The sequence below is a fragment of the Pyxicephalus adspersus genome, chromosome 9 (genome assembly GCF_032062135.1).
Source record: "Pyxicephalus adspersus chromosome 9, UCB_Pads_2.0, whole genome shotgun sequence".
Taxonomy (NCBI): domain Eukaryota; kingdom Metazoa; phylum Chordata; class Amphibia; order Anura; family Pyxicephalidae; genus Pyxicephalus; species Pyxicephalus adspersus.
The window spans coordinates 40081162-40104066 of record NC_092866.1 but is presented as its reverse complement, the minus strand read 5'-3'; the positions used below and the strand labels follow the sequence as shown (position 1 = coordinate 40104066).

At 38.1% G+C, this 22905-nt stretch overlaps 1 protein-coding gene across 1 annotated transcript in view; it reads left to right on the top strand.

Moving 5' to 3' along the window:
- Window positions 1-2154: 2154 nt before the first annotated feature.
- Window positions 2155-22905, top strand: part of HRAS (HRas proto-oncogene, GTPase) — a 42593-nt gene continuing 21842 nt past the window's right edge. The window contains exons 1-2 of the mRNA XM_072421648.1: window positions 2155-2387; window positions 19399-19431. The gene's annotated coding sequence lies outside the window, so the exon portion shown is untranslated. The remainder of the gene's footprint in view (window positions 2388-19398; window positions 19432-22905) is intronic.

Sequence of the window (22905 nt, the reverse complement as noted above, 5' to 3'; positions counted from 1 at the left end):
TTCAGGATCCGTGTGTTTTTTTTTTACTTTAGTTCCACTTTAACTCAGGGAAGATGCTACATGTACAGGTTCAAACCTGTCTTGATCAATCCGACTCAGCTCCTGGTGGCTGGCACTTTGCCACTTGGTTACTCACACTTAACCAGTGTCTGCAGATTTGACAGCTTGCAATATTTAGCATTACTGATACACTCACTGCTACCCCCATTTAATCTCCAAGGGGCTGCTATTGGTAGAAACTAAATGTAGCGTCTTTCCTTGGGGGTAACGCCATTGCAACCTCACCACTAGTCTGAACATAGCCAGTGTATCGGTTTGCTGGAGGTATGGTAAGGACAGGTTTACACCGACCTTTACATCGTGTGATTCCACAAGGCTCACTACAGGTAGCACCTTGTTTCAGCAACCACAGAATTAGCATTTGCACATATGACAGCCGGCCGCAGTGCGCAGTACTAGTACCGTTCATTGCCACCCCTATTCATTCGCTATGGGGCTGTTGCAGGGAGATGCTACGTGTAGTGGATCCCTATGAGGCAGTCTGTGGAAGAAAAAATGCACCACAACCTTACCTCCAGTGTGCATTCAGCCTAATGGTAACATAATAGAACAGCCCAGTTTGTGTGACAAGGTAGCACTTAGGGTAGGTACACACATGCAATGGTTCTTAACCAATATTCGGCTCACCTGAAATCGGATGAGAATCTTGTGAAGGAGCAGAACAGCGCTGTATGTGCAGCACTCGTTTATGCATCGTGCAGTCGTTTGTCATTGGAAAGGATCTTTCACAATCCTTTATAATAATAATAATAATAATAATCCTTTATTGCATGTGTGTACCTATCCTTACAACTTTTTACAAAGTGAGTCTGATTGATTGTTGTAAAAAGCTGCTTCCAAGTTCCAACAGGAAGAAATTGGATTGGATACTAATACACTGGAAGAAAAATACAGCATGCACCATTTTCACCCAATGCACACCAGAGGATTGCACAGCAAAACCATTGCTATTTGTGAATCTTGAGATGCATTGCTGTACTGCAAGAAAATGCGACTCAGCAATTGTGGTGTGAATGGGTCCCAGGACTTTACGGAGCTTCTCTTTTGCACCACCTGGAATATATTGATTTTTTTCTGAGGGGTTCGATTGATCTTGTTACTAAATTGTATTTGGAGATCCTTCATATCCTCACACTGGATATATCAAATCTGCTCTTTGGAAATGGCGTAGGATGGATTCTGTGCCACTTTTATTCAGAGAGAGAACGCTTTCAGAGAAAATGTAACTATAATCAAATTAAAGTTAAAATCTCAAGGCAGCAACATTTAAAGTAGATCTAAAACCTAACAAGATAAAAGCGTGCATCATAAACAATCGCCATGTTGTTTGCCATCAAATGCTGTATTCAACTTGTTATCTTATTGCATCTCAGTGCTTCTGATCTCCTACAGCCACTTCCTATCTACATGCATGCAATACACTGATGGCTTTATAGAAAATCTCAGGCGGCGTACACACAGTACATGTTTCTTGCTGGAAATGATCATACATGATCATCTTTCGAGTCATCTGACTCGTGTAGATAGATTTAGGGCTGAGACGTCATGCTTGTGTGACACATGCTGGGATGACAATTGTTAGTGACAACGCGGGGGCACAACTAGGAGATAGCGACAGAGGGTTGTCACCCTGTAAAATCCTTGATGATACAATTAAAATAAAAAAAAAATGATTTTAGCATCATTATCCTAAAGCTTGTATTAGATTTAGTGATTGGGTGAATGAAGACACTTTTATCGTCTATATATAGTTATACTGTATAAATGTGATCAGACACATAAATGGGAGGATAAAGCAGCAACAAGTCTTCCCACATCCTACCCCAGCCCATGATGGTGAATTGGGCAGCACAGTCCCCCCCCCCACGATCCCTCCATAGATTACCATACCATTGCCCTGTTATTAAACACACTGCAGCTCCCCCCACGCTGCAGCACAATCTCATGCTCGCTTTGAGAAGCCAATGAGGGGCGGTGTTTCATGTGAAGCCACACCCCCGTCCAATAGCTGTTCTCATCCACCTGATTGTTGCCGCCCACTGGTAGGCGTGGCGGACAGCGGCTCTCTGGGCGTGGGCTGCACACATTGTTCCAGAGCAGAGAGCAGGCGATGCAGCAGCTGCATAGATAGCTACGCCCTGATCGCCCATTCATCTGAACACTGCAGACCCCCATCGTATGGGATCGCCCAGGCTGCCTTCAGATCTTCCCTATCTGGCTGGATCTAGCAGATCTTCTGCATCCTTTAAACTTTTCACTTGTAAGATCTTCAATGCCAAGGACTGAATGTGTCTGTAGTGCGGGTGATTGCTTGCTGCAAGCCACTGGTAAGTGACTTTTATATCTGTGGGTGTTAATTGGGCATGGTACCTCCCTCCTGATTTTATTATCATGTATTAGCAATAATAAATATATAGGAAGGGTTTACAGATGGCATATGATTGGATGTGCAGCATGCGCACATGTGAATTTGTTTACCATAATGGCACCATTGGCATTGTATGTATGGGTTGGTGAGCCTTGCATCTCCAGACAGATCTGCATGAATGAGCTCATACAGTCCTGGTGTGACCCCAGTAGCTGTGTCACATCACTAAAGTATATTGGATGTAATGTGATTTTATTGGGGGTCAGCCAACCCCCTACTTGTGCTCATGTGATGGACCTATATGAGACATGGAGGGGGGGGGGGGTAATGTCCTGAAGTCACCCCCATGGCATGGTTTGTATATGTGACCTGAGTGAACATATGGGGAGAAGTGACATCATGCAGAAAATATAACATTGATTTGTAACAAGTGTCTATGTAGGGATCACACCCAAGGCAATGGAGCATTAGGAGTATATAGTAGCTGGGTGGTCCAGGTCCAACAAAAAAAAAAAATGTTTCCATACAATAACATTGTTATCTATATGTATATTATTATTCATACAGTATTGATAAATAATAAAAGAAAACACTATCCATTACATGAATGTTGATGCTTGGTCTCCATGGCTCATCCCATTGGCTTAATCCACCTGTCGGTTACAGAGCATTTCTCCAGTATATGGAGGCCGTGGAGCGTACAGTAGATTTATTTAATTTTCTGTGGTCCCATGCGTCATATATATATTTTTTTTTTTTTTATTAACAATAAAACAGATTTGAGCTTTTTTCAAATATTTTTAAGTCTTCATGTCACTGATCTCCTGCAGTATTTTGAAGCTGCTTCCAGTCGACAAGCATACACCCCAGCGTCATTAATCAGGCCAGGCTTCCTGATGGTGACAACAGTGGACCAAGCCAGGACAAGAAGCAACCACATGGCTGCTTGTAGTCTCCACCTAAAGTCTGTATGACACGGTGACAACACCAAAGAGCAAACAAATAGGAGACATGTTGTCACTCTATGAAAGCTTTTAAAAGACTATATTGTACTTTATAATGACATTGACTTTCAGAGATTTATGAGAATTAAGACATTGGGTTAAATACACTTTAAACTTTTTTATTTAGCAGCACTTTTGTACATTTTTTGATTTTCTAGAAAATCATGTTTTCTTTTTATCTTATTTTGTTATGGAAGAGTGACACTTTTGATTTTTATACATTTCTTCGATTAAATGAAATACATTGGAAATCTGGTTGTGTGATGAGCTGTGTCTGTTGTGTATGCAGATGTTTGATGCTGAAGCTGAGATCTAACATCAGATTTAGTTGTGACTCGACACATCCAGGGTGAAATGGAGGACGCTGTATAATGATTGTCCAGAACCCAGCACTCTTATATACAGTGACAGTGTCTGCCCCTATGGGAATTTATTACACCTTGAGTCCTAAGCAGTGGTGGACATAGCCAACAGTGGGCCCCTGTGCAGAAATGACTTGGGGCCCCCATGCTGGACAGACTTGATGCCCCTCTTGGCTGAGAAGGGTCCAGGGCCCTCATGCAGTGGCGGACTTTGTACCTCCCTATATCTGCCCCTGGTCCCAAGCTGTTTACAGCCCCCATTAGTCTTTTCGGTGCATTTATAAGGGTCAGTGTACACAAAGGATTGCTGCCGAAATTGGTTTGTGGTTATTTTATGTTGGACCTTGGGTATCAGTGTCTGCCTTGTTGGTGACAGACAACAAGGAAAATTTTCCACTTGCTACAGAGTGTGTATACATGCTAAAGAAAATAATTTTAAAATATTTAAATTGAACAAACCGCTAAATACACAAATCTGTGTATGGAAAGGGTTTTACCTGGCAAAAGATTTTTTATTTCTGTCCTGGGATGTACACAGCTCTGCCACACACCAAAGCCCTATCCAGCAAATAAACCTGACTGTTCTTTGCTGCTAATCACCATTTAAAGGTGTTGACCTGCCAGGATGTGAGTGGACAGTAAATAGAGAAGCTGCATGCTGATTAGCTCATCTCTATTAATGTGGACTTTGTCATATGCCCCCTGCTTCCCAGCTTCTTGCACTGCTTCTTTCTCTCCCAGGTTTGAGCTCTGCTGTATATAGAGTCTGATACCGAGTTACCCAGGTACTTGTACTGCTTTCAATTACCAAAATACACAGATGAATTATGTATTTTATATTAGGGCTTATAGAAATCCTTTATTTAAAAACAGTAGAAATTAATCAGCTTATGATTATCTCCTGAAAAAAGTCTAAATAGTTGCAAAAGTAAAAGTGACTTACTGTTTAAAGGTTTAAAGCGCAGAACTTTTTTTGGGGTGAGGCATACCCAAGCCCCCACCCACTCCTCTAGAATGTGGAGCCTGGTCTACTTTTTTTATAACATTCTGGTGTTCTACTTCTAAACATTGTGCTGACTGACAGCTAAATTTTTTTTTCTGGTTCAGATCTACTATCTAAAAAAAAAGATCGAACCCCACACTCAATGCACGAAGTTCAAATGTGAACTTTTATTCCATTAGGACATTTTAATGATGTAACCAATGAGTTTCTGGGGTAAAACAGTCCCCACTGGAGAACGTCAGATAAAGGGCTTACTACAAAAAAGAAGCATTCCTTATGGCAATATATTGGGGCTTGGCTTAAAACTAAACCTCAAAGTCTTAATGCAATCAAGTTGATTAGTGTACATTAAGTATTGGAAATGAACTTTGCAAATGCATTGTGTAACTGTTCATGGCTGTAGCAGTGCATCCACATAGGCCTGACCTCCTGTGCTTTTTTTAGTTTCCTGCTTGCAAAGTGAGGTCAGACAGTTTCTTAACACCTACTTCCTGTCACCATAGGTCCAGCCTCCTCGTGTAGACACATGGCTTCTACTGAAATGTCAGGATGTTGGGAGAGGAAGATCTAATGGCAGCAATTGTTCTTCCAACACTGAGTGACCCACAATTATTCTCCCACTGTCTGAACCCTAAAAGGAAATAGCTGTAATGTAGTGTACAAACACATTTGGCTCCTAAAACTGATATTCTATCCACTTCTTTACATCTGTCCTTACCATATGTTTGCTATTAAAATTTTTCCTGTTCAGTTTTGGTTTAAGTTTTGCTTTGACAGATCCAGTTTATTCTAAGTCTCCATAACCTACTCACACAACTGGTAAAATGGAACCAATTTTCTCATATGTATTACACAGCCGGAAAACAGACTGTTAATACTAATGCTGAGCCTGCCTTTTTACTTTTAGCAGCCAGCACATGTAACATACAACCTGGTGCACAGAGTTCAGGGGTCAGAAGTATATATTATCGCTGTCAGTGGATGTAAAAATAGCCTGTGATTGGTGTAATTGTGTATAAAACCAAACCATAGTAGGCAACAGTTTAAAATCATTAGGAGGGATGGTTTAAAGGTAACAACAGTAAGTGTGCCACCTTTCGGGGAGATGTGCGGACATGAGCAGTAAAGTGGATGCACCTTTTCCCCTTTGCTATAATTTAGATACAATGGGCCTGATTTATTAAAGCTCTCCAGGGCTGGAGAGAATTTACTTTCATCAGTGAAGTCGGGTGATTCAGCAAACCTGGAATGGTTCTGGTCAAGGATTAAAAACATTTGCCAACAAATAGCAAATGACTTTTAGGAAATCTATTACAAGTTTGCTGCATCACTCAGCTTTACTGATGAGAGTTTATTCTCTCTAGTCTTTGAGAGCTTTATTAAATCAACCCTATTAGGTCCAAGGGAAAGGAGGTCCAATGTTTAGAAAGTCAAAACCAGCATTATTAATGGATGCAATACCCCTGTCACTGGTAACAAAAATTACCCCCAGCATTGCTTTCAGTGGAAGTATTGACAATCCTTAGCATTGCATTCAATAGATGCAATAATCTTCCCCAATATTTTATGTCAGTATTGCTGACAGTGGCCACAGTAACAACAACAGTGATGGACACAAATAATAAGTCTCAGCATTGGTTTTAATGGTTTCCAGCATTTTAACAACAATCTCATATGTGTGTATTTACGGCATGTTATTTACCTGTAAAAGCCTCCCTTATGTAGACATCCAGAAGGCCTGAGGTTGCGCCTTCTACCACGCCGCCATCTTGGATATGATGTCAACACAAACTCGGAGCTGTCACTCCAGTGACTTTCATAAGGATATGAAAGGAGAGCCTGAGGAGCTGGGCTAGCACAGACTGTAATTAGCCAAATATAATATGGCGGAGGCATTATTTTGCTGAAGTGTTTGAATCTAGATAGGAAGTGGCTGCACAGAGCTGCAAAAGATTAGGGTGTTCATTCACTTTGATATAACTTGTGACAAATAAGGACACCCCCCCTCCCCCCCAACCACTATATATGCACCGTCACAATGCTTACCCATCACACTCCTTATTCTGTGACTATCCCTGCAAAATTGGGCATCAGTGTATGGGAGAGCTTACTACGGTCAGTGAAATGCTGTGCATGTGTGTATACTGAACTATAAACCATTTTACATTCAAATATTCAGCATAGTAAACTTTATTTTTACCCACTTGTAAAACTGTAGGTGTTTGTTTGCAAAGGATGAAATATAAATTCTCCCACAATTTGCAGGAAATTTATTGAACATTGGCCTTAAATTCCCCAGATTTATGAAATGAATTCCTTTGCCCGTTTCAGTATTCACCAGACAGCTTTATAAATATTGGTGAATGTGTGATTTGTCCAGTGTATAGAAATAGATTCTTCACAAAAGGAAACACATATTTGCATTTTCTCTCTGAATGCTGCTCTGATTACAGGAAATGCTTGGTAAATAAAAATCATATTGGAAAATGTACACTTCAGATTTATATCTGTTGAATACATTCTCCATGCGTAATGATTTTATTAAATATTTTTAAAAAGACATGGAGACTATTACTGCCAGTTGCCTGGCTGTCATGCTGATGCTGTGGCTTCAAATGTTACTTTTACCCTTGGGTCACTTTTACTAAATAGACCACCCATAAAAGACGCAACAATATATTTACATTGATCTGTGTATTAAAGCCTCTCAGCTCCCCAGCTGCTGTAGGTTTTTGATTGATGAATTGCATTCTTGCTCCTGTTGTTTGTCTGCCATGGTTTCTCCTCCCAGGTTGCAGATCATTACAGGACATATCACCCAGTGGAACCATTTAGTAGATTTTGGAATGTTTGTGTCCCAAACCCAACAAAGACAACAAACTTATCTATCTTCTCTAAACTACTTTCTATTATCCGGAACGTATTGGAGGCAGACAAAAATGAACATTTAATATCCAGCATGGGTGACAATCATGCTGGATATTAGATATTGGGGAGAACAGAATGAGTTGTGTTTTAGTAAGAATACAATTAAAAACAGAATAAGAAAAACATTTAAAATTAAAATAAATTTGACTGCCATATCCAAAGACTCAAAAACTACAATATATTACATTTTAGTTTTTCATTTTGGATGCACTTGAAATATCTGTTAAACCTAATAAATACACAAAGGCAAGAGTAGTGTGTTCACTACATTAGTACAAATTATATAATGCCTAGGGCACCACCTATTGTGTGTTACTTCCCCCAACTCCTAGATTGTAAGCTTTTCGGGCAGGGTCTGCTCCTGTGTCACTGTCTGTATCTGTCTGGCAACCCCTATTTAATGTACAGAGCTGCATAATATGTTGGCGCTAAATAAATCCTGTTTAATAAAAATAATCACTTAGCTTCAGAATGCACAAATTTTAACTTTTTTTTTAAATTATACATTTTTACCTAAATTCACTAAGTTTTTATAGGGGTAAGGAATTAGATAGGGTCCTGGGACAAGTTTGTGTGCTGTCTGTGAAGGTTCTTATGTATCCAGGTCATGGCAGAGCCATTAGTAGATGGTCATATGTGACTAACTACTACTAGTTTAGTTAGACTAGTTCAGTTAAACACTACTACTAGTTTAGATGACTCTTTATAGATCAGAATACATAAATGATTTCATCCCTCTGGCTTGCTTGGTACATACCTTCCATTTTTTTTTTATCCAGGTCATCATATTACTAGTAGTAGTTACATTTAACTGAACTTGTTTTTTTATTACAGGACACATCCAGGTAAATGCAATTTGTGCAATTCTAGACCTAGTTTTGTTAAGATAATCCAATAACACAAGTAGCTCACAAAAAGCTCTTCACCTGTTACGTGTGCCTAGTCAAGCTACCGTTTATAAATCTCCATTATAGAGAGAAAATAGACAAGGGGTAATACATTTCTGCCCCATGGTATTTGGTGATAATAGGATTGTCATAGTTCATCTTGGATTGGTGTTTGGAGTGGGTAACGTTTGGTAGGTGCACCAACCTCTTACAGAGAGCTGGGGAAGTAGTTCAGATAAGCACTTGTAGGGTTAGTTTTGTAAATGTTATATTTCATGCAAACTGAAACCCATTACCCCCACTATGTAATGAAATGAATAAAGGACATGTCTGACGTCCTGTGGATGTCTATCATGGCTCCCTTATAGGCTCCCTTTTGGCTCCCTTATCATGGCTCCACTATAGAGTGGAGGAGTGATTGTAGTGACCCACGGACATGAGCTGTGTGTTATTTGCAGGCTTACCAGATGAAAATAAAGATGAAACAAATCCAGGATTTCTTTTAGATATGTTAGATATCCAAATAAATAAATATAATAACTATTTATTAAATATAGCTTAGATATGCTTATCACTATGTTTCCCATGAAATCCTTTATTTACCCTATATGATGCCACTCTTATACCTAGACCTTGGTGATGAATTTACAGACCTACCTTCAGGAAAGCTCCTTCTTCAACACTCTTCCCCTGTGTATTTACACCCTTTTTACCCTTTTATTTAAAAATAATATCTTTTAAAATCCTCAACAAAACAGGTTTTGCTAGCATACTTTCTTCTTGTTGGGACATATAGGAAATAATGAGGTAAAATTGTCAAAAATTTCCAGTCCACAATGGCTATTTGTACCTTTTATAAACAGGTCTATTGTTTGCTAGGTAAAGGATTCTCCTGCCACTCCTTCATTTACTAACCTACCAGGTAGGTGTGATTCATTTTTTAATTAAAAGTGTTAATGAAAGAGCTTCTAGCACAAAGCCTAAATTGACATTCCAATTAGACGAAGGTTACATGAAACACAATTCCTTATATTTGTTAGCTATATTTAATCTTGTAACCCTAGACATGACATTGTGGTAGGATTGTAAGGAGCACTAGCCCTGATTACAATTTCTGCAATTTGATATTCAACTACTTGCATAAGATTGAGCCCTGGGCCTCTCATCTTCACCTATTGGTTTCTAAAGAACCCAGCTTTAATCTAAAGTGATTTATCACATATTTTCTTTGTAGAGTTCAAACTATAAGCCGCATATATCAAAGTGTTCTGATTTAATCAGATTAATATGAAAAGGCTAAACGCAACTCTGGCTAAGCAGACCTTACAGGCAACTACAAGGTCTGCAGTATGACTTGTCTTCCAGATTGTTTTGACTTTTTATGAAGTAAGAGTCGTATGAAAGATTGCTCCCTTTTCTGTTTTAAATTTAATCACCTGGGAATATTTCACAGTTTAGAACCATACTTTGAGAGAAACTGGACCATGGAATCTGTTCCCTAAAAAACACAGGCAGATAGCAAAGGAGTAGTCAATACTAATTGTCTTTTTGTATCTGATATTTTCCTAATCTTGGTTTACAATACCTTGTTTCATACTAGTCTGTGGTGGCCAATTTACTAAGGTCAGGAACTTTCTTTAAAGAGTTAAGTAAAATGTGAGCGAAATATCAATACAAGGTAACACTAATTATAGGTGTGTTACTGTCCAGATTACTAGGTTGAGAATAAAATAAAAATCTGAAAAAAAAAGAAAATCAATGCAGCCACCAAATTTAAAGCCTGGTAATCTAAAATGTATTCTACTTTTATTTATTGTATTAGGTTTGTGCTTTGCTTTTATACCTCCATAGGTTGACCACATAGAAAATACGATTTAAACAGAACTAAACCCACCTTATTCACTCTCCCTGTTCCCTCATAGGGTGCCGGAATCTTTTTTGTGTAGGGGATCTTTGGTCATCTGGATTGGCTGGGCTAGGAAGGCATAACTCCCCTATGGGCATGTGGGAGTTCATTCAATGCCAGAACACTCGGGTAGTCAGGATGTGCTAGATACCCAGAGCGATCAGGAAGGCATATTAGATTACTGCAGAAGTGATATGAACTCTCTCTTTCTTCAATAATGTCCTGCTTGATCATATATTCCTAAAAATGGAACTTGTATTCCACTTTAATGTTTTTCAAAAGCAACTTATGTGTCACTTCCTTTCCTAAAAAGATTTTACACCTTCATTATTTGATAGTGATCATTTACAAGTTGTTTACCAAATGTGGACTCTGAGGAGGTAATCAGATTAGTTCACATAAATGTGAGAAGACTCTCCAACTCTTTATAATACTCTATTTTAAATTGCTTCTGTGTGTTAAATAAGTCCTTTTTATATGCTGGTTAGCTAAGCTGATTCAATAAAATATTGCCCAATTAGGACCTTCTTTTTAATGAAATATTAGTATATATGTTGTACATATTTTAAATATATATTTCCTGCACTATATTCATGTGTATATCATAATTATCCTCAGTCATAATTATCCTAGGACACAGGTGATCAACAGTTTAAACCAAACGTGATGGATTTCTTTGTAACGTATCAACCAAACACTATTCACAGACATTCAAAAACTGTAAGTGGAAAATGCAGCAAGGATTATGTTTGAAATTCTGTGTCTGCTATGGATAGCCATTTGAAGAAGCCTGGTATGTCCAAAGAAAAGCTATGCAGATCAGATCACAGCAGCCTCCGACTAGTCATACACACAGTAAATGGAAATTCCCAGACTGGTCCTCAGAGGTTGGACTGATTGGCGGTAAAAGTGTTTTCCTACATTGGTGGTCAGGGCCAGGGTTGCTGACATTGAACTATTCCATCCCTCCTTTGCTGCAGAGACCCATAAGGTTTGGTGTTTTTACCATGACAGCATCCCCTGCCACCAGCCACAATATGGGTAGAGAACAAGTAGAATTTGTTTCTTGTTCTAGCCTTGGTCCCCAAGCATTTGTGTGATTGTTACTACTCTAGCGTTTCAAGGGATAGGTTTTTATTTCACACATTTTTTAAAGCTCTCCAGGATTGAGAAAGATAGACTATCGTGGGAGAACCTGGGTGACTGCAAACCTGGAATGGATTTGGATCAAGAATAGAAAGCATTTGCTACATAGTAGGAAATGATTTCATGAAATCCATTTGAGGTTTACTGGATGACCCAGGTTAACCCATGATAGCCTATCTTCTTCAGTCTTGCAGAGCAAAAATAAACCAGAATCATTTTTAATTTCCCAACACATCACAAAGCAGCAAAAAAAAAAAAAAAACTGCTGTGCAATTAAATGCTACCTATCTGTTAGTAAAGTGCACACCAACAAAGAAACAAAGAACATTGTCACAGTACACAAGAGTTTTTGCATTGTCCTTGAGTTAGGATTGTGTTTCCCAACTCAACCTTTAAAAAATGGCATAAGGTAGCCCTAAATGTGCTTAATTGTGAAACATTATTGCTTCACCCTAAATTTTTTTTCTCTTAATTATATTCACATCTTTTTTTTTTTTGAGCTATCAAGAAATAGTTTAGCTTAACCACTGGTGACTCTTGAGTGTTTTGTTTGCTGTACCTATTTTATGTAAATCTGCTGAGATGACTTGCATTGAGAGAAGACTTGTGGTGCAGCAAATTGCTGTGCCACGTTACAAAGCGGAGACACAGCATGTGCACTGTACTTCACATAGCAGCATGTTGTAGCTAAATACATGTATCATGAAATATTACAGTATAACTGGAAATAAGTTTAAGGCATAAGGAACTTTTTTCAATTCTACAGGTTCAGTGATATTTAAATTATATTTGCAAATATGTATACAAATATTGGAGCTTTCTTCTGTTTAATACCTGTGCAGGGGTCCCATAGGCTAATTGATGGTATGGCTACTGACATGGGAAGTCAGTGGACTTGTTTGTAAGGGGGTGGTTTAGGAGTATATGTGTTTGTTGTATATTTTCCTTAAAGAACAAGGTTAATTCATATTCTGGGGTTCAGTGTTGGGAGTTTTACTGTTTAACTTCTTTTTAAATTATATAGAGTTTGGGATTAAAAGTACCATTTCTGTGCTTGCAGATGACAACACTATGTAACTATGTAATGGAAATAAATCTATACAGGATGTCTATATTCTACAAGCAGACCTGGATGTACTGTTTGATTGGACAGCCAAGTGGCAAAATACATTTAATATAGATAAATGTAAAGTTATGCACTTGGGGGCTAACAACATGCATGCTTCATACTATCTAGGGGAAATACATTTGGGGGAGTCAGAAATGGAAAAGGATCTGGGGGTTCTGGTAGATCATAGACCTAATAACAGCATGCAATGCCAAGCTGCAATATCTAAAGCTAGTAAAGTACTTTCTTGTATTAAAAGATGAATAGACTGCAGAGATGGAGACATAATCCTGCCCCTGTACAAAGCATTGGTCAGACCACATCTGGAATATGCAGTCCAGTTTTGGGCACCAGTTCACAAAAAGGACATTGTGGAATGAATGAGTGTGTGCAGAGAAGGGCAACTAAACTAATAAAAGGAATGAAGGAGCTCAGCTATGAGGAGAGGTTAGCTGACCCGAATCTATTCTCCCCTGAGAAGAGATGTTTAAGGGGGGATATGATCACCCTGTGTAAATATATAAAGGTTCATATAGATAACTCTTACAAATTATCCACTTTAAGATTGTTACAAAGAACGAACAAGAGGGCACTCCTTGCGTCTGGATGAAAAGAAGTTTAAGCTCCGGAGAAGGAAGGGATTCTTCACTGTAAGGTCTGAAAATGTGGAATCGGCTCCCTCAGGAATCAGTTTCAGCAGGTTCTTTAGATTGCTTTAAAAAAAAAGCTTGATGATTTCTAGAAGCACAGAATAAAACTGGGTATTAAGGCTTTAAAGTAAAAATACCAGTGACTGTTGATCCAGGGAACATCTGATTGCCTCATAGAATCAGGAAGGAATTTTTTTCCCCTGTTGAAGCAAATTGTACTAAATTAAATTAAACTGTTTATATCTGGGATATGTTTATTTCCCTAGTGGTTGAATTTGATGGACTTGATGTCTTTTTTTCAACCTAACCTTCTATGTAACTATATATAATATATTTGTGGAATTGGATCTTTAGGCATGACTTTACATTACTTTGTTTCCATTAGCTTAAACAGCATAGTTCTTCTGAACTTTCCATAATAGAAGTGATAGAGCTTAATTTCCAGATCCTTGGAATGACAGTTCCAACATCAGCAATTCATGGGCTAAGGCTAGAGAGCCGTCCTTGGGAGTCTTTTCATAGACATTCAAGAGATCCCTCCACTTCAAAAAGTTGTTGGTGATGTAATTTTACATTGGAACTATCAATTCGTATTTGGTGGCGGTGTCCCAGTTTTATAAACATTTTGTTAAAAAAAAAAAAAAAAAACATACACTGCAACTGTGCTGTCGGTCTAGAATGCATTGGCAGGGCTAGGTATGGCCAGGTTCTTGTGATAAGGTGGCAGTGATGCTGCAGTTCTGAATTTAGAGCAGTGTTACATCATTGCTTCACTATGTGAACTGTATTGGCTGGATCAACTGTTATTTGTGCGACTTTGCAGGAGGGCCATAAGTTTAAGTCCACTTATATTGATCTAGTATAGCATATATATATATATATAAAATGTATTATTATTTGTTTTTTTCTTCAATATTTGTTGTTCTTCTTTAAAGTAAACACAGTTTAAGGCTGGGTCTTCACCAACGGTTTTAAAAACGCTTGTAAACGTTCCTACAGAGTTTATATGCCTTTTTTTGCACTAGTTTTATACTAGCGTTTTAAAGCTTGCCTTTAAACCGCTGGAAAACGTCTATGACACTTTTCCCCGCCTCATTAGACCTTAGTGAATTGTTATTACAGCTAAAAAAAATATAAATGAATAGCTCCTCAAAAGATAAAATAATAAAACATGTTTTTGTTTCAGTGTTCACCAGATTTCTACCGCAATTCTTTTTTTTTTGTCCTGAACCCATTTCAGTTTGCTGGATGATAAATAGGGAGGCATCACAGTTTTAGGCTCACTTGTCTGCCCCTTTGCGTTCTCCACTTTTCCCATGCTTCCGATTGCATCCCTGTACTTCTTCTTCCCTTTGTATTTCTGTCAAGTTTTCGAGGAATGTAGGAGGCTGATCCCAGGTCACATTTAGTGACTAAACTGCTTGAAAAGAAAGAAAAAATTGAGCTCCAATTCTTGTCTTTTTATATTGACCTAGAGTTCACTTTAAATAAACCTGTGTCACAGCTTCTGAATATGGAAATGTTGGGCAATTTAGTATTTCTTTACCATCCCTGATTCATGTCCCAAGACTTTTGACATCAAACGAAAGGAAACCAGCAGAGGAAGTTAAACCCTCCTACTTGCCTCTCCCCTTGTTTACAAACTGACTAAATATAGAAGTTCTAAAATACCTTCAGGTGTAAATCGGCTGTGCTTTGTGTTCCTTTTCATCTGTCATTGTCACTTATTACTTTAATCTCACTATAGGTCATTACTGTACATCTTTAGTTAGAAATGATGAGCACAGGTGCATTGTTATTATTGAATGTCTTCATAAATGTTGCAATGCATAACCAGGTCTGGTGTTTTTTTCGAGAAAGTTGTCAAAAGAAATGTCGGCTAGAAGTGTCCTTCTGGATACGTCAAGTCTGACTCAATAAAGCTGTGAATATTTGTATGAAAATGGTGTATAATATGCCCTGTCACCACAGGATGACTTTCACCCAAACGTCACCTGTGCAGAACAGAAGTGCAGACATGGGTAAAGTGGATTTATCATAGATATGTAAGCAGCCATTTCTGAACTCATTCTAAAGAATGCTAATTGCCCTAATGTTAAGCTGATCTTTTGGTTTTAGTACCGTGTTTCCCCGATTATAAGGCATCCCCATCAAATAAGCCACCCCCGATTTTTGCTAAATTAAAATAAGGCACTCACCCGCAAATAAGACATCCTCCGATACCTGATACTGTGTGTGTCTCCTCGATGCTGGCTGCAGTGCAGAGCGAAACTGAAAGTAACAAGCCGGCACACGCCCCCCGGGGATTCTGCACCAGGAAGCACGCTGCTGATCCCTGCCCTAACGGAGTTACCCGGCCATGCAGTAGAAAAAAAGGTAAGTCAGTGAACAGAAGGGGACAATCAATGGCACAGAGTGATCAGAAGGGGACAATCAATGGCACATGAGTGATTTTCAACAAAAAATGTGTACTGTAGTCTTCTTCATGGAAAAATAAGACATCCCCCTGAAAATAAGACCTAGGGTATATTTTGGCATTTCAAAAAATATAAGACAGTGCCTTATATTCGGGGAAACAGGGTAGTTTCAGACACATATTGGAGCTGCTTACAACTTCTGGGTCAATGATTCAGAAGGTATTAAGGGCTAATTCACACTGCCAGTGAGGTTGTGGTGCGTTTTACTGCTTGCCAGGAAACGCTGCCATACGCAGAGACGCTACATGTAGCATCTGCCTGCAGCAGCCCCCATAGGAACTGGTATTGCTCACTGCCGCCTGCTGTCAAATATGGAGACTGGATCTTTTTGAACCAACTCTGTCGTGCTGGTTCATGCAAGGTGCCGTGCCAGACATAGGGAGCTTTACAAAATTGATCAATCAAGTGGCAGGTGGGAATCTGCCCTAAAGGAAATGGATCCTAACACTAACCAAGCCGTCTGTATTTTTGAAAACCAGGTTACAAATGGCAGCTTACATACCAGGCCAGCTTAAACTTTCTAGTGGCTTGCATATTGAGAAGCTCCTCAGCCACTGTAAATAGTCTACACTTAGGTGTGTAAAAGACATGCTTAGGTGCTGGCCACCAGTGTTTTCCCTTACTAGTTTGTACATTACTACAAGAAGTTGGGGGCTGTTGGAAAAATTCAGAATGAATGCATAATTAAGTGCATGCATGAGGATCAAAAAAGTGGCAATCCAGTCTAATTATGGTAACTCAGTGTTAAAGAATTGTGTGGTGGTATTTTATTTGAACTTCTTAGAACAGTAATGAACATGCCAGTTAACTAGATCATTCACCTTTGCTGTCTTCCAATGTAGGATGCTGCCCTACATTGAATTTAATACATTTGTAGGGCCGATAAGTAAAGGAATGTTAACTAGTAAGAGACATGTGCTATTTTATTTTTCTAAGTTTCAGAGACAGTATGGCCTTTGCACCACAAAATCTGCAAGTACGATCTGCAATTATTGTCCATTATTCCTGCTTACTATTAATGCTGCTCACCTCAGGAAACACAAGGATTCTCTTGGGAATGATGGGAGGGGTTGGGAGGAAGGAATGGACTTCCCTGCTGTACTTCCCATTACACACTCTAAAGACATTGATACACGTGTGCTGCATACATGGAATGATAGACATTCCGGGAAATATGTACATCCCACCAAACTGCATTGTCTTTGTGACATAGTTAAGTAGTGTGATTGTTAAGGAAACATAACAAAGTACACATATTTTTCCATTGACACCCACTTTAAAAGCATCTCACACATGCATGTGTATGTGCGTACACACACACGTACAGGTTCTGGGACTTGGTTTGTTAATACTACTTTTATTTTTTATATAAATAATACAACTAGGGTATATAATATATATAATTATTATTAATATATATATTTTATCATGCAGGATGTGTTCTTTCTTCCCATGCTTTGGTATTGCAGTATACACAGTCTTTATTGTTGCATATTATTAATATTAATAAACAGTATAAATACTGCCACTACGCAGTGCTGTACATTAAATAGGGGCATATGCTTTCCCTTTTTTAATTTTACTGCTCCCATTATCTTGTGACCATGGGTAGGGGAGACACCTCAGCAACTGTAAGCTTAAATACCATCTGGATGATAGATGATCCACTTTGCTTCTGGAACTGTACTCTGAGAATAGAATAGTCAGTAGTTTAGGTTTTGGTTGGTGTACAGTGTTATGTTTGAAGTAACCAAAACACTGAATACCCTCCACCTGGCCACACTAACCAAACATGTAAGGTATGGTGAGGGGACTATATTTAAAAAAAAAATTCTGTTACTTAATTGCTATCCCATAGGGCTTTATCCTTGTCACAACCAGTAGGTTCTCCAGGATGCATTTTGCTGGGTTTGATCCATGTCAGATATAGCCCTATCTAGAGGTACTCTGAGGTCTGCTGGGCTGTTCGTGTGGAGGTGCGGGTTCTACATTATTTTAGTCTCACGTCACGTAACGTAACATACAACACGTAACATTCCATCATGACTATATTTATTTAACAAGCCAAAATAGAGAAGAAATGTATTTGTACTAAGTACACCCCATGATTCAGCATCTTGCATAACCAACTTTAGATGCAATATTATGAAGTAATTGTGTATTGTATGATTCTATCAATCTTTCTTCTAGTTGGGGATGAATTTTGTTCCACTCTTCTTAACAACATTGTTTCAGTTTATTGTAATTTGCAGATATTTGTTTATGCACATCATACCCTAAGTAACAATCATATAATCACAACCCTTTTCTCTGTGCGTTTATATTATGGAGTGATCTGGTATATGAGCATTGTGCATGGAAGTTGTATGAAATTGTCCTGCTTGTGTTGAGAAACTATTATAGTCCTGACTTCATCCATCTTCTGTCCCTGGAGACTTTCATAATTGTTCTGCTAGTCAAGTATTGACTTTTAATGCATGAAGCTGAATATAAAGGAGGATGACTTTTTTTTATTTATCCTCACTTGCACTGTTGTTTAATATTTAAATATTTGGGATTGTATTGATTTTTTCTATACAAGGATACACCTCTATTCTCACAAACTGCCAGATGGATATTTGATTGATATTTTAATTCATAACCCATTTTCAAGTTAGGATGTTTGTGTATCCATTGTGTCCAATGAGGAATACATTTTACCTTTGCAGTGCAGTATGTTTTTATGTTGTTGTCTGCAAAATGCAGGGAAAGAAGCATTGGCTTTGCACGATCCAAATTGTTTCCCTTTAGAATCAGTGGATAGTTTAAGGGGATCATGATTAATATTTTAAAGCAATGTTGAAAGCTTTGTGGGCTGAGCAAAGATTACATGAAGACCTGAAATTCCTGGAAAATTTGTTTCAAAACTTCTACTTACCATGGACATTTGTTCATGGGATATCTGTTGAAGGGGAGGATCAGAGTTTAGATTGGCAAATCTCCCCCTTTATCAGAGATAATTTGACCAAACGTTGACTATTGATCGGGTGATTTTTTTTTTGTAAGGTTTTTTTAGCCCTTCTGTTACCATTTATCCTTTTCTAGAAGGCATGTCTGTTCCTTAATGAGAACATAACTTCTAATCCTGAAGAGTTTACTACCCAAAGGTTAATGACTTGGAGTTCATTCGAAACAAGTGAGTTTGAGACCCACCACCTGTAAACATGACAATGACTGTGTCTAAGTAGTAAAGCAAGAATGAGGCGAAGGCTCCAGTGCTTGTACCTTTTAGATTTTGATCAATTAAACTGCTAATAGGAGGCTTGGGAAGTTTATGTTGATCCTTCATTTGGATATAGTAGTAGTAGTACTATAAAAGCATGTAGGAAGTACTTTTTCACATTTTCTTGGGTGTTTGCTGCATACAGATTGAAGTTAATATTTAAATATAAATTGTCCAGTTTATGGCATTTTTTCTCATAAGTGTATTTAAATTAACAGTAAATTTTTATCTTTACAGGTTCAAGAACCCTCTGAGATCACCGTGCATCAGGTATTATAGCATATTTTCTTCTGTTAGGTCCCTTTTTTAATTCCAGTGCAAACTGATATATTTACTAGCTGTACTGAATACTGATTCCCAATGTGTGAGACTCCTGTCACCTTTGGTAGGTGGCAAGTTTAGAAGACAAATGGCAACTTCTGCATAAAGATCCTCAATCAACTGTATCATGCTTAGAAAATGCACTCTATAGTGAACCCTAAGACAAAATGAAAATGCTGATTTGCAGTTTTGGGACTTGGTAGCCACTTTAGAGTTGTATGAGTCCTTAACATGTCTGTTTTCAATCCTGGATCAAATCTATTTCAGGTGTGCTGGATCCCCCAGGTTCTCCCATATTAGTCTATCCTGTTCAGACTTGTAGAGCTTTGATAGATCAAACCCTATGTGAGGCAAAGTGTACCACACTGCACTGTACATAGCGGGAACAAGCCTTAACTAATCATTTACAAAACATTTGGAAGTTAGAATGGTACAGTATGTTTTTCTTTTCCTTCTTTTTATTTCCCGTTTAAAGTTCCTATGCACTTTTTTAAAAATTATTTTGCATGGGATTCCAATCTACCTAACAATAACTTCTAAGTGGGAGCAGAGTTGTCTAACCACCAAAAAGCAGGGTTGTTCCAGGAATACAAGAAAATGATACATTTATGCACACAAACATGTGTCTATATTATAATGTATACAAAAGTAATCATTTTAGATGACCTACATAATTTAATTTTGGTAAAAATAACCTTGATTAACAAGATTATGCCAAACTTTGGTGTTTCATATTTATTGTATACCAGTATATCATGAGGTATGTACAAAGAAAAGAAGATGCCCTGTATCATTTATTAGGCTGCTGCTGAGATCATAAAGGGACATTCTAGTATCTGATCACAACTAAGAAGAGAGTGTTGAATTTTTAGGCCATTTTGTAGATGTCCAAACTCATTTTAAATAAATATTTCAAACCTAATTTATTTAAAAAGGCACTTTATTCCATAACAACAAGCAAAAAATAAAAATATTAACGAAACCTTCATAAATGAACCAAACTATCACATCCCCAATCTTTCACCTACTAATAACTTGACAGCTATATTATACTGTACATTTATTGTTTTTTTTTTGCCCTGAAAAAACTATTTCACAGTACTTCTCTGCTTCACAGTGGTACAAAGTTATTATGTAAAGAAACACTACACACATAAATCTGTTGGGTGGGGGGGAATGTGGGGCAACTTCACATCAGTAGCCATAGTCCAACAAACTCATACATTTGATGATAAAGCATCCCCAAAAAATGGGAAACCCCTTGGGTGGTAAAAATGTTTTTAAATGCTTTAATGGGTCAACAGGGAACCTACAAATGTAGGTCAGTATTAAAAAATGTAATCTACTTTTTTTTAAAAAAAAGCTTTCCTCTAATGAGGCTCATGGCAGCAGAGGTGTCCCAGTTTCAGAAAGTATATTGACATTTGGGCTATTATATGAATTGTACTTGGAGGTATTGCACCCCTCCCTTCTCTATAAGTTACTACAGTAAAATTCTATAAGGAGTATTGCACTTCCAGCAGTTCCTATGGTTTAATTGCAGCAGTAATTGTGTCAGTGGGGGGTATAAATCATTGCACCACGATCCATTTATATAATAGACTCTCATAGTTGCAGCTATTCTCTGATCTGTGCTCAGAGGGGGGATTTTAAGAAGGTGGGGGTTGGTTGCCCTAAAGTAATTTGATTGGTTTAGAAGCAAAAGCCAGTCAATAAAACCCATGATTTTGACATTTGAAGCTTACCAATGCTCTATTGTATCCTAGCAGAACAGATAACTGCAAATTTTAAATAGTGTTAACCCACAAATTATATTTCGTCATCTTATATGGTCAATATCTGCTTCCTGGACGGAGATGCTGGTTCAGAGATCCAATTCTGTAGATTTTGGGGCTTGTGCAGTTCTTGACTATATTTGGCACATCATAGCCACATTTGCAGTCTATCATGTTTGCCTAAATTGAAGAAAAAAAGAAAAGAAGTTGGGGGGGTGTTTTGTAGGGTTGACTGGTGTATGGCCCACTTGCCTTCATGGAAAAAAAACTGCTTTGAGCAAGTATGTTGTGCTCTATATTTGCTATTTCAAAGCTTCAGCCTTACATTTGACTTGAATGTACTTGTAATCAACCTGCTGCTGAGTTATCCTGTGTTTGTGGAGTGGAGGAAGATGGAGTACAACCAGGCAACTGCATCTTTGTGGAATGCAATTTTATTGATACCTTGTTATGTTGTTGTGCATGGGTTGTAATCAACTATTGTCATGATCTTACATGGACTTTCTTGACTTGTTGCTCAGAGCAGATGTACATTTTTTAAATGCATTTAACGACCACCATCATCATTCAAAAGATTGGACTGCGTATCTTGTATTCCCTGGGCTATTTACCTGCAAGCACTCCACTCGCACGAGGATTTATAAACGAATATTCTAATGTGACAGTCGGTCAGGTGAAGTGGAGGACTCGGCAGTATTTTTAGCTTCACATATGAATTTAATGGGCATCTGTCTAAATTATTTGTTTCTGCACAGGAGGTAGCACTGTTTTTCAGACATGCCAAATGTGGCAATTTGTCATTCTGTTGTATACATAAGGCGCAATATATAACAATTTTACCTTTTCTCCACTTAAAGTATATCATTCAATTTTCTAAGCATAGTTGAAATGACTCTGTCATTAGAAAAGTTTGTGGGTTTCCATTTCTGACCTTTCTTTGTGCATCCTGGGTTTCAAGTTTTAGCTTCAATGCTTTCTGTGAATTTGACCTGGAAAAAATATAGATAAATTCTGACACCTATTTACAGCATGCTTATTCCAAGTCTGTGGAGCTGACTGGGAACTCCAAAGGATAAATTTGCCCCATGCTAGTGGCTGTTTAATTAGAACTTTCTCAAAGTTGGGGACTCTTACCTTTGTTCCCGGCTTATCTGTGCCATTGTTTATTTATAGCAGAACTCCAGTCAGAAATACAAGGATAAATATTAATTGTCCATTAGAAGATAAAATAACAAAGCTTTTGCTGCAATATTCACTAATTCAAAAATTTCCCCTGCAGATTTTTTTTTGCCGCCAGATTTCATCAGCTTGATAGCCTTCATCATTAAACCCAAATCCTCTTAGCCCAGAGCCTTTCACCCTGTGACTGTATAAATAAAGGAGAAGTAGCAATATGCTTCTTGTCAGCACGTAATTAAGCTCCTTGTGCTGCCTAATTTTCATGCTTCACCTCTTGCTAGAGTTTCTCTTCTTTTGCAAGACACATTTTTAAGTAATCTGTAGTGATTTTGTGTCATTCTCAGTCTGTGTTAAAAAAAACAACAATACAACAAACACAGCCAAGAATAGAATATAAGGTATATTTTACAATGGTGACACTGCCTACCTAATAAGGGATTTCCTTCACTTTTCGAGGGCTTTCCTCCAA